The sequence below is a fragment of the Chrysemys picta genome, chromosome 4 (genome assembly GCF_011386835.1).
Source record: "Chrysemys picta bellii isolate R12L10 chromosome 4, ASM1138683v2, whole genome shotgun sequence".
Lineage (NCBI taxonomy): Eukaryota > Metazoa > Chordata > Testudines > Emydidae > Chrysemys > Chrysemys picta.
This window is the reverse complement of record NC_088794.1, coordinates 36773797-36784640: the sequence shown is the minus strand read 5'-3', so window position 1 is coordinate 36784640 and position 10844 is coordinate 36773797. Positions and strand designations below refer to the sequence as shown.

The 10844-nt window shown below is 48.6% G+C and overlaps 1 protein-coding gene across 1 annotated transcript in view; it reads left to right on the top strand.

Moving 5' to 3' along the window:
• The first annotated feature begins 2600 nt into the window (after positions 1-2600).
• Positions 2601-10844, top strand: part of DUSP8 (dual specificity phosphatase 8) — an 87630-nt gene continuing 79386 nt past the window's right edge. Inside the window, exon 1 of the mRNA XM_005307770.4 lies at positions 2601-2930. The gene's annotated coding sequence lies outside the window, so the exon portion shown is untranslated. The remainder of the gene's footprint in view (positions 2931-10844) is intronic.

Sequence of the window (10844 nt, the reverse complement as noted above, 5' to 3'; positions counted from 1 at the left end):
CGTCCGGATTTTCCCGGACATGTCCGGCTTTTGGGGGCTCAAATCCCCGTCCGGGGGGAAATCCCCAAAAGCTGGGCATGTCCGGGAAAATCGGGAGGGAGGAAGGGCTTGGCCGGGGCCTCTTTGGCCGGGGCCGGTGCGGGGCCTGGCCGGGGTCGCGGGGCCGGGGGCATGGTGCCGAGCCGGGAGCCGGGCTGGGCGCGTGGTGCCGGGCCGGGGTCCAGGGGCGCAGTGCCGGGCCGGGGTCGCAGTGCCGGGCCGGGCTGGGCGCGGTGCCGGGCGGGGAGCCGGGGGCGCAGGGCCGGGAGCCGGTCCGGGGGGTGCAGGGGGCCGGGAGCCGGGGGGCCGGGCCGGGAGCCGGTCCGGGGGGTGCAGGGGGCCGGGAGCCGGGGGGCCGGGCCGGGAGCCAATCCGGGGTCGCGGGGCGCGCTGGGCCGCGGGGCCGGGAGCCGGGGGGGTGCGCTGGGTCGCGGGGCCGGGGGGGTGCGCTGGGCCGTGGGGCCGGGAGCCGGGGGGGTGCGCTGGGCCGCGGGGCCGGGAGCCGGGGGGGCCGGGCCGGGAGCCGGTCCGGGGTTGCGGGGCTGGGGGGTGCGCTGGGCCGCCGGGGGCCGGCAGTGCTGGGCGGGCCGGGGGTGGTCGGCCGGGGCCGGCACCCCAGGGCCCGAGCCGACCCAGGCTGGAGCCGCCGGGGGGGCCAGCCTGGGCCGCACCTCCTCCCCCCACCCCCCCCTTACCTGCTTCAGGCTTCCCGCGAATTAAATGTTCGTGGGAAGCAGGGGAGGGGGCGGAGACTTTGGGGAGGGGGCGGAGTTGGGCGGGGGCGTGGGCGGGGCTGGGGGCGGGGGCGGAGCCCCGTGGAGTGTCCTCCATTTGGAGGCACAAAATATGGTAACCCTACAATTAGGGAACAAAGCCTCATTGTCTAGGCACTATTGCACATATATGAGGAAAAAAACAATCCCTGCCCCCAAATAGCAAGTGGATAAAATAAATAGGGGGAGTAGAAGGTAGATGAGACATTACACTAATCATAATGTGGTCACAGCACCTCAGCTGCCCAGCCACTGCAGTGTGTGTTTTAGGCATGCAGTACAGGAGAGATTTAAAGAAGGCAACATAGTGGCTTTGCAGAGAGTCTCTCCTGTGCATTTGGAGCAGCATGGGAGGAAGATGAAGGAAATTTCCTACAGCTGCAGATGGGGGAGTGATCGGAGCTATCCTGTAGGGTGACCAGAAGTCCCGATTTTATAGGGACAGTCCCGATTTTGGGTTTTTTTTCCTACATAGACTCCTATTACCTCCCACCCTATCCCGATTTCTCACACTTGCTGTCTGGTCACCTTACGATCCTGTGTTTAGGGTGAGATGGAAATACCACCCTCTGCTCAGCCAGCATGATGCTTGATGTAGGGAAAGCCTCTGAGCTGAGGGGGACAGAAGTGCTGTAAAGAAGGGGAGTTGGGGGGGTGGGGAAGCAAACACCAAATTGTCCTCTTGTCTTTTTAACACTGCCCAGTGTTCCCAAGGCTGAACCATGGTGGGTCGGAGAGTAGGGTACCTGAGCTGAAGGGAGTCCCCATCCCATAGTGAGCGATCCAACAGACACGCTAGTGTTATAGCAGCACCACCAAAAGAATGAAACCTTATAGCTCCCTACTGCGTGTGGCTGATCTGTTTAGTGGGCAATAAAATAAATGCCAAGGAGAAAAACAACCCTGCCCTACGGGAAATAAAGAAGATTGTAAAGGAACCTTAAAAAAAGAAAAAAAAACCCAACAACAATCGATCAGGCCTTTGTTTTAGGGGAACTCCAGGAGGCGGAAGCCTGGAATTCCTGTACAGAAAGAGATGGATAATCTCAGCTTCTAAATTACATTCCACCCACAAAGCAGGGACTTGGGGGGCTCCTTGCTCCCCTTTCCTTTGCTATTTTAAGGGCTTATCATTTAGCTATACTTTTTCTTTCCTCCCAGAGCACCATAAACTGAGCAGGCAGCTTTGGGTCACTCCCTGCATGCAAAGAGGAAGGCTCCAGGGTGGTGGGATTTTTTTTTTAGGGTAAAATCCTATAGGAGGACACTAGATGCATCGTTCCAAAATGAAATCTGATTTGAAAACGTAAGGCTGATGCATGGAAGGTTTAGTCAATAATATTCTCCCCTCCCTTTGGCATTGGAAAATGTTTCCCAGTTCCTCTTTGTGAACAGCAGGGCATATCTGTGTGCTGATGACACAAGCCTGCACACCCTTCCCTTCTAACAATAAATGCCAACTTGATTTAGCATGAGTGGCTTGCTTTACACCGCTGCCTAGAACTCCCTGCACCGCTCTCCCATCTTCTTCAGTAGATGGTAAGACAGTGCATTTCCCTTTTAAGAGCTTACAGGCTGGGAGGGAATAAATAAAAAGGGGGGAGGAAACTAGACCATTACCCCTTTTAAACTGCAGCTCTGCCTGCCTGTCTCCCTTTAATCTGCACCCAAAGCTCCAGGATCAGAGGCTGACGTCACCCTGCCCCTGAGCCTCGCTCTCTGATTGGCTGGGGATGACGTCAGGTGCTTTTTTTTCAAGGCATGACCTCATCCTCAGTTCATTTTTAGTTCTAAAGTGCAACCTTCTGTCTTCCTGGATCCCTTCAGCCCTGTTAATGCTTATCTGTGCCATCCACCCCCACCATCCCCTCTGTGCAGGGACATGCCTGCCCCTCACTTACTGGGCTAGTATTATGACTACATTTCAGTGTGGGTGCCTGTATGTGGTTGCAAGGGGCTAGAACTTGCATCATCAGCACTGGCACCAGCCTTGCAGGGCTTCTCATTTGATCATTCTGTAATTGCGTTTAATTATCCTGACGAATGTGCAGAAATTTGCAATCAGCTGGAGAACCTCAGGAGCTCTGATTCCCCCGGCTGCAGAGGAAATACGGGAGGGTAAGTGTTTATAATGTTGTAAGGGAAGAAGAGGGGGTGGCCTAGGGTTTCTAATCATGCTTTGTATTTGAGTGACCCTGCAGATTTCTGCAATAGATCATAGGGGGTTGGAGCTGGGGAGAAAATTCTGATGTAGAGGTGTATTTTTTTATATCGATGCGTACTGCATCTTCCTGATCTTGACACCAATTATATATAATGCAACACACACACACAGATATGCTGTGCGTTTGTATTTACATGCGGGGGTAGGATCAGGAAGATGCGGTAAGTGGTGCATGAATCGGTGATTGCAAGGCATGCGTTGGAGGGAATGGTTGGGGAGATGTAATTGTGAGTGTGTTGTGTTTATTACCCAGAGCCGATAGACGTTTTAAAAAACATTTGTTATTTTGCAAAACGGACTGGAAACTCACCTTGCGTGCGTACCCAAAACAAAAAAAAATAAAAACCAAATCCCGTGCTGGGTGATATCATACAGGGAGCTGCTGACAGGGAACTGCATGCTTATTTAGATAGGAGTTCAAACAAAATCCTGATCATGCTGGGTGCAAATAAAATGACATGATCCTCCCGCGTGAGCTAAAAGCGTGTGTGTGTATGTATGTGTACGGGAGGCGGGGGCGGTTGCGGCTGCAGCGTGGGGGAACATATGTTTGCGGTTTGCTATTCTAATGCCGTGGGGTTTTACAGAAGATCGGGGAAATAGCCGGGCTCCAATGTGGCTTGGCTTTGCAGGCAGTGTCTTACCAGTATTCTCCGTCCTGGGCTCAGGCTCAACGTTTGGGCGGCTGCTGGTGTTAACAGCCCTGTGGTTTCCCAATGGTGTGTCGCCTTATGTCCTTGGTGTTTCAAGGAACCCCAGAAAACGGGCGTGTGTGCAGCAGGAGGGTTTCGCAGTGCTTCCCTGCCATTGCTCGAAGGGAGCTGCTAGCGAGCAAGGAGTTAAGCTTGCTACTTAAAATGATTCCCCCGCGTGAGCACGGATGGAGCATCAGCCTGCAACCATGGTGGTGTTTGTGCAGTGATTCAGCACTGAGAGCTGAAATGTTCCGAAGAGTTTAGATGAAAGATTCTTGGGGCTTTTTTTGCTTATTGGTTAATAAATCCCTTAAAAAAATAAATGCTTGGTCAGTACTTAAAAGCTGACGTCAGTGTTTCAGCCTACATTATGGGAGATGCAGGGCTGTAATCTGTGGTTTTTGTTGTAAGGAAGGAGGTGCTGCAGACCTGCCTTCTGTTTAAGGACATTTGGATTTGCTGGGTGCAGATGATGATGCATGTTTATTATTTGTATTGCAGTAGGGCCTAAAGGCCCTAAGTGGGATCTCGGCCCCATTGTCCTAGGGGGCGTGAACATACAGGACAAAAATAAGATGTTCCCTGTCCGAAAGAGCTTACAATCAGAAACGCACTGCAAAGTTGTCACCAGCGAAGAGGTTTTGGGCACGTAGATGGAATGATGACTGAATGAGGCTTTGTTAAGCGTATAAAACCAGTGAGGTCTTAAGTTCAGAATGCTAAAGATTTGGATTGGCCGTCTGATACACTTTTGCAGCTGAATAACAGGTGAGGTCACTGCGGCAATGAGATTGTGTCAATTGACTTATTTTAGCCTTAATTACTTTCATATAAGGCAAAAGCCTTGGGGGCATGGCTGTCTACACATTAAACCAAACCCTGCCCATAAACTCAGTACCCAGTAGCTCCCACTTAAAACCTTGGCCTTGTCAACACTAGAAAGGGTTTGCTGTTACAGCTGTAGCCCTTCTAGTGCACATGTAGCTTATACCAGCAAAGGAGTTCTTTTGCTGGTATGGGTTATACCAGTTCCCTGAATAAAATAGGCTGTACTGGCAAACCTAGCCTGAAAGCCTTCGGAGCAGAGACTGTTTTTTGGTGTGCTGTGTTAGTACAGGTACTAGGTCAATACAAGTAATAGATCGGATTTTTTTTTCCCCAGTGTAACTGCATCTACACTAAGGCTTTTGCTGGCATGGTTATGCTGGTTGGGGGTGTGATTATTTTTTCACACCCCTACAGATGTAACCTATATTGGTAAAACTGTCTAGTGTACACCTGGCTTCAGTCTACACATGAATTTTGACCTGGAGTTAACTCAAGGTGGTTAATGTTTGTAAAGTGTAGTCTGAACTCTCCACCAGATTTGTTCCAAGATGCCAACACTGAATGCTGCTAGGCTTTAACTTGCTGCACTTATCATATCTGATGGGCTTGTCTACACTGACACTTTACAGCGCTGCAACTTTCTCGCTCAGGGGTGTGAAAAAACACTCCCCACCCCCCGAGCGCTGCAAGTTTCAGCGCTGTAAAGTGCCAGTGTAGACCATGCACCAGCGCTGGGAGTTACACCCCTCATGGAGGTGTGGTTTTTTTTTTTTTTTTTTTTTTTTTTTTTTTTTTTTGCTATGCTGCGACTACACAAGCCACTAACGTTGCTAGTGAAGATGTGCCCTTAGATTGCTTTGTCTTTGTTAGCCTGCTAACTACCTCTAGTCATCTCTAACAGCATGCCTTTAAATCCTAGCCTGCACAAGGCTGTAGGTATGTACAGAAGTAGCCAGCTTTTTCAAAAGCACTCAGCAAAGGGAGCCGCTAGGTGCTGAGCACGCTAGAAAATATGGCCCTTAATGTTTATTTACACAGCACCCAACAAAGGGTGCTAGGTACACTGCAGGCAAATAATGCTTGGTGCCTGCCTTGAGAGAGTTTATAATCTCCCTTTGGACAGCCCACACAGCTACTGATGATAAAATACAATAGGCATTAGGGTGAGACTTCTTAGTCATCCATCTCCCTTATTGCCAAACTACCTCTCGGTAAATTGGAGAGTCCTAGATTTAAAAAACCAACCAACCAACCCCTGGGAGACTGAACGTATTCTTCCCCGCAAACTGAAGAAGCTTCTCTTAGTATGAGTGGGAAGGAGCGATGTTCCACCTCATTTCCCCCTCCCCCCCCCATCAACAGACTAATATACACATACGGAATGGTTATAGGGGGCACCCGCTGGGTTTTTTAGAAGGCTGTTTGAGTCAGATCCTCAGTTGCTGTAAAGCTGGGTAGCACCATTGAAGTCTGGCTCCAAAGGTGGTGAGTGGGCTGTGCTAAGGTGCATGTGATAAAGTAGCAGATGTGTAATGAACTAAAGATCCTGAATGAAACTTGGAAAAAGGCAGTTGTATTCTGGCTCTCGGTGCCTTTGATTGATCACTTCCACTCCTAGGGCACCTATCACTATTGTATTTGAACAGCCATTGGAAACTGAAACCTATTGAGAAGGAGGAGGTGATTGAGGAAGGGAGCTAGTAAATAATGGCTTATGCTGGTGAGGGGTGGGGCGGTGGTGGATGAAAATAGTCTAAAGCCTTCATAGATCTTTTATCCTGAGCTGTGAGTTCAATGGCAACTGTAAAAGGTGATAGCAGGAATCAACAGCAGTGAGAGGTTCTCTCGCTTCCTTTCTGTTTAGCAGAATGCTACACACAAAATGCCCAGGTATAGTATTGGCTTTGAAACTGCTGAGTGCAAAACCTTTGTAGTGATTGCCTTTAATATTGGGGTCCTGGCAGGGAAGAGTAAGCACTGCTTGAAAATGCTTTTTGCATCCTAATGGCTGCTGGGTTTTAAAACTTGTTTTTCAAGCTCGGAATTTCTTCTAAGATGCACCTGTCACACCTGATGCAAAGTGGGAAGAGATGCCTGACCTAATCAAGAGGGGTGGGGTGGGGAAGGGAGGTGAACAGGCCAAGATAATTCATTTGATAAGAAGCTAAATTAGCTCTTCCTTAGAGATTTTCTCAGGCACGCCTGGGAAGTGCCATGTATTTAGGAATGTGTTAGTAACTTGTCTTAGAACAGTGGTTTTCAACCTGTAGATCTCAGACCCCTTGGGGGTCCGCAGGCTATGTCTAAGATTTCTAAAGGGGTCCCTCCATTTGCAGTTTTTTAGGGGGCCTCAAATGAAAAAAGGCTGAAAACCACAGGCTTACAGAGCATCTACATTGCAAAAGACAGTGTACCAAGGCACTGTGTGATAATATGATAACATCACGACTCTGTCCTAACACAGCTTGTTCCTCCATGGGTGGAAAGAGCTAGAGTTGCGGTTGGGTTGCGTAACATAGTTGTAATATGATGCAGTCCCATGCATGCAGGCGAGACCCGATGCTCAGGCACAATTGTACTGTAATAACATAGCACCCCAGCATAGTAAACATTATCGTACTAATGGTCACGGAAACCAGAATGCTTTTCTGAGTGCTTTTCTAACATGGCTTTGGCCTGTCCACATGCTCGAACCACATTAGACACTAGTTTGGCTGGAGTGCAATGTAACCTATATTGAAACATTGGCTTTTTTGTTTAAACCTGGCTGGCAAAGCCATTATAGGGTATAGGGGGCATTATTGAGCCATAGCTGAAGCACACAGTTTTGCCACCAATTCTTTTATTTAACATACAATTTTACAAGGGCCAACAGCTTATCACTTTCTGCTCCAGGAGCTGCATATAGGAGTTCACCTCCTGTGGAAAGTGTTGCCAAGGAGGGTTCTCAGGCATTCAAACCTCAAAGCCCCCTGTGGATGAGCGGGACATAAACCAAACATAAGGACTTGTCTACCTGGAGAAATTGATCAGCATGGCTATAGCAGAATAAGAACAACTTTCCTGCCTAGACAAGCCCTAAGAGAAGAAGTCTGAACTAATGTGAGGCTCCCTTCTTTACCGCATGTGAAGTTTTCTAGTCTCGCTTTCAAGACTTTACATTTGTGAGTCACAATTGTCAAAAGTGGCCAGAGGCTTTGGGTGCCCAACTTGAGATTCCTTGAAGGGGCCTGATATTTCAGAAAGTGTGAGTACCCATCCTTTCAAACTCGGGTCCTATGAAAGTACCCCAAATTGGGGCAGAGGGTCCAGAACCACTAGTCACTTCTGAAAATCTTGCCCCATTATGTCGACAGTCTTACAAAAATAAACAGCAAGAGATGATGTTAGGGTTAATACTAGGGTTGTGTTGCATGGAAGTGAAATTGGGTCTGAAATAAGTAACATAGGCTTTATCTACCCTAGCACTTCTGTTGGTCAGGGGTGTGGAAAAAAACACTCCCCTGACCAACATAAGTTACACCAACAAAAGCACCGGTGTGTACAGCGCTATGTCAGTGGGAGAGCGTCTCCCGCTGGCACAGAGCTGCTACACAGGAGACCTTACAATGACGCAGCGGCAACAATACAGCTGTGCCACTGTAAGGGCCGTAGTGTAGCTGTACTGTATTAGTCACCGGGCTGGTGCTGGAAGCATTTCCTTGACACCCTCTTTGTTTCCTGTTCCCACTCCCATTGCATGTCTTCTTTCAAGTGCTCCCCAGGCACAAAATGCCCGGATGGTTCCTGTTTGCCAAGCCACCACCCTCTCCTCACTCACATCCTTGCTATGTATTCGCGTCCTCCAGGTTACCTACCGGGAAAAGTTTGTCATACCCAACTCATACTTACGTGGCCATATAATGTGCACATGCCTAACCTAGGGACGCTAGTCTCTGATTGTAACTCATCTTTCCCCACCTTAGTGTGTGTGTGTGTGTGTGTGTGTGTGTGTGTGTGTGTGTGTGTGTGTGTGTGTGTGTCTGTCTTCACTCGTTGTCTCATCTAAAATAAACCTATCCATTCCTTGGGGCTGAGACCTTTTGTTCTTTTGGAACGCCTGTAGAGCACTTTGGGGTCCTGTAACAGTAATTGGCAGGAGGAATTCTCTCCATTTCCATGTAACACGCTCAAGGGATTTACATCCTGAGTTCTAAAAGTAAAAAGGAAGTTGCTAAAGTTGTGGAAAGACTATAAACTCTCATATTAGGGCCTAAGGCAATCTCCAGCTGGAGCTTTGAAGGCAACTTTACTGTAGGAACAGATTATTCCACAATTGCCTGCTGCAGCATTTCTTCTACCCTCCCCAGAAGCCTCTGGTCTTGGCCAGTGCCAGTGATAGGGTACTGGATTAGATAAACCACTGGTCTGATCCAATAAGCGCGCCCTACTGGAACTCTTGACATCCGCCCTCCTTCCCAGCACTTGCCCCTGAGCCTTGCTGGTGACCTTACCACATCTTTCCTGTTAGCCTCTGGCTAGCAGTTTGAGTCATCTGGCTAGTAGGGTTGTGGCATGCCTACATCCACCGTTTATAATAAATCTTAAAAAAAAACTAATTCTTTCAGGAATATTGCTGCTGCAAAAAGTTAGCAAATTATATTTCAACTGAGGTTACAGAGGCTCTAGCAGAAATTATGGTGAAACTATACCAAGCTTTCAATCTGCTTATCCAAGCGCTTGTGGCCCCTGTGTCAAGAAGAGTGAAACAAAAATGCATGGAAGCCTGTGATTTCATAAGCTGCTCAACTCCCATTGACTTCCAAACCCTGTTAGATAGCTCTGACACTTTACAGCTGAAGTGCAGAGGGTCTATCAGTCTCCAGAGTTGTCTAATAAATAAAAACCAATGGAGGAAACATCAGTGGATGGGCTGGATTTGAGCAGCCCTTGTTTCTGAACTCCTTATTAATGACTTATTTTCTTTGAGTTGTAGCTGGAGTGTGTATCGATTCCAACATCATCCGTCTTGGCCAGCAGCCCTCCTTGGAATACAGTTGTCCGCATGCTGAACCCTCAAGCTTTTGGGTCAAGAGATGGTTCAGAGATGGTGCCAGCACTGCTGACTTTAGGCCACTAAACTAGTGTATGAAAATTTTATATGTACACGGAAACCAAAAACACTTCGCTAGTTTTTCTTTGTTCAACTTTCCCCACCGAGATTGTGAGAAGAGGGTTGCACTAGCCTGGCTAATGCCTAGCAAAGTTCAGGCACGTGCTGTGGACTTAGTCTTGTTTCCATTGACTTCAGCGGGACCACTATTGAGTCCTATACAGTAGCCTCCCACAGCTCTGCCAGTCCACCTTGGCTGAGACCCAGAACTCAAGCACAATCTCTCAGTACTGCCAAAATGGACTGAGTTCTTATTTACTTGTTGCCTGCTGTTCAGCAGATGCTGTGCCGATCCTGGTGGAATGCAGCAGCACAGGCAAATGGTCAAAAGGAGCTTAGGACTCCGGTGTCGACCTGTTTAGGCCCCAAAAGTCTCCGACAAATTGTTATAAATTGTTGGGTTGAAGGCAGGAAAAGGGCAGAATAACCACCGAATCCTAAGTTACACTGAATATCCCACAAAACGAATCCATCCATTTACATGGCTGCATCTGGTTGCAGATTTTGCAGAACCTCACTGAATGTACATTCTCACAAAGCAGTTGTGCTGTACCACTAAATACGGGTGGAGGTGCGTATTCTGTTTGCTCATTAAACAATGACACGTGTCATTTCATGTGTCTTTGCAATACGTATCTTTTTATTTTGTCTCCCTTTGTTTTCTTTCTCAATTTCCATGTGCCTGGTGCCAGGGCAATCCTTTCCCAGGCAGTAATTGACACACAGGTGGGCTTGAGCTACGGCTAAATCCGGAAGGACTCTGGTAGAGAAGTGGGGAGGAGAGAGAACTGATCTTATTGGGGCGGCAGCAACGGGTCCTAAAGGACAAAACTTCTAAAATGCTTTTCATTACACCCGCTGAAGCACAGATGTTGGAACTGGCCGGATCATGCTGTAGAATCAGGTCACTCTTCTATTGCACCCTATGTTGTCTGAAACAATATGGCAAAATCATGTGTGCCTTGAAAAGTAAACACCCCCCGGAATTGGGAGGGGAGAATAGAGGTGTGTAGCCCCCTCCCTCTTTTGCAGGTGAACTGGTTAATGAATGAAACGCATTTCGCCATCTATTACACTACTGGCTCCTCAGGAGATGGTCTGTGCTGGAAAGTGTGCAATGTCCAGCCCCCTTT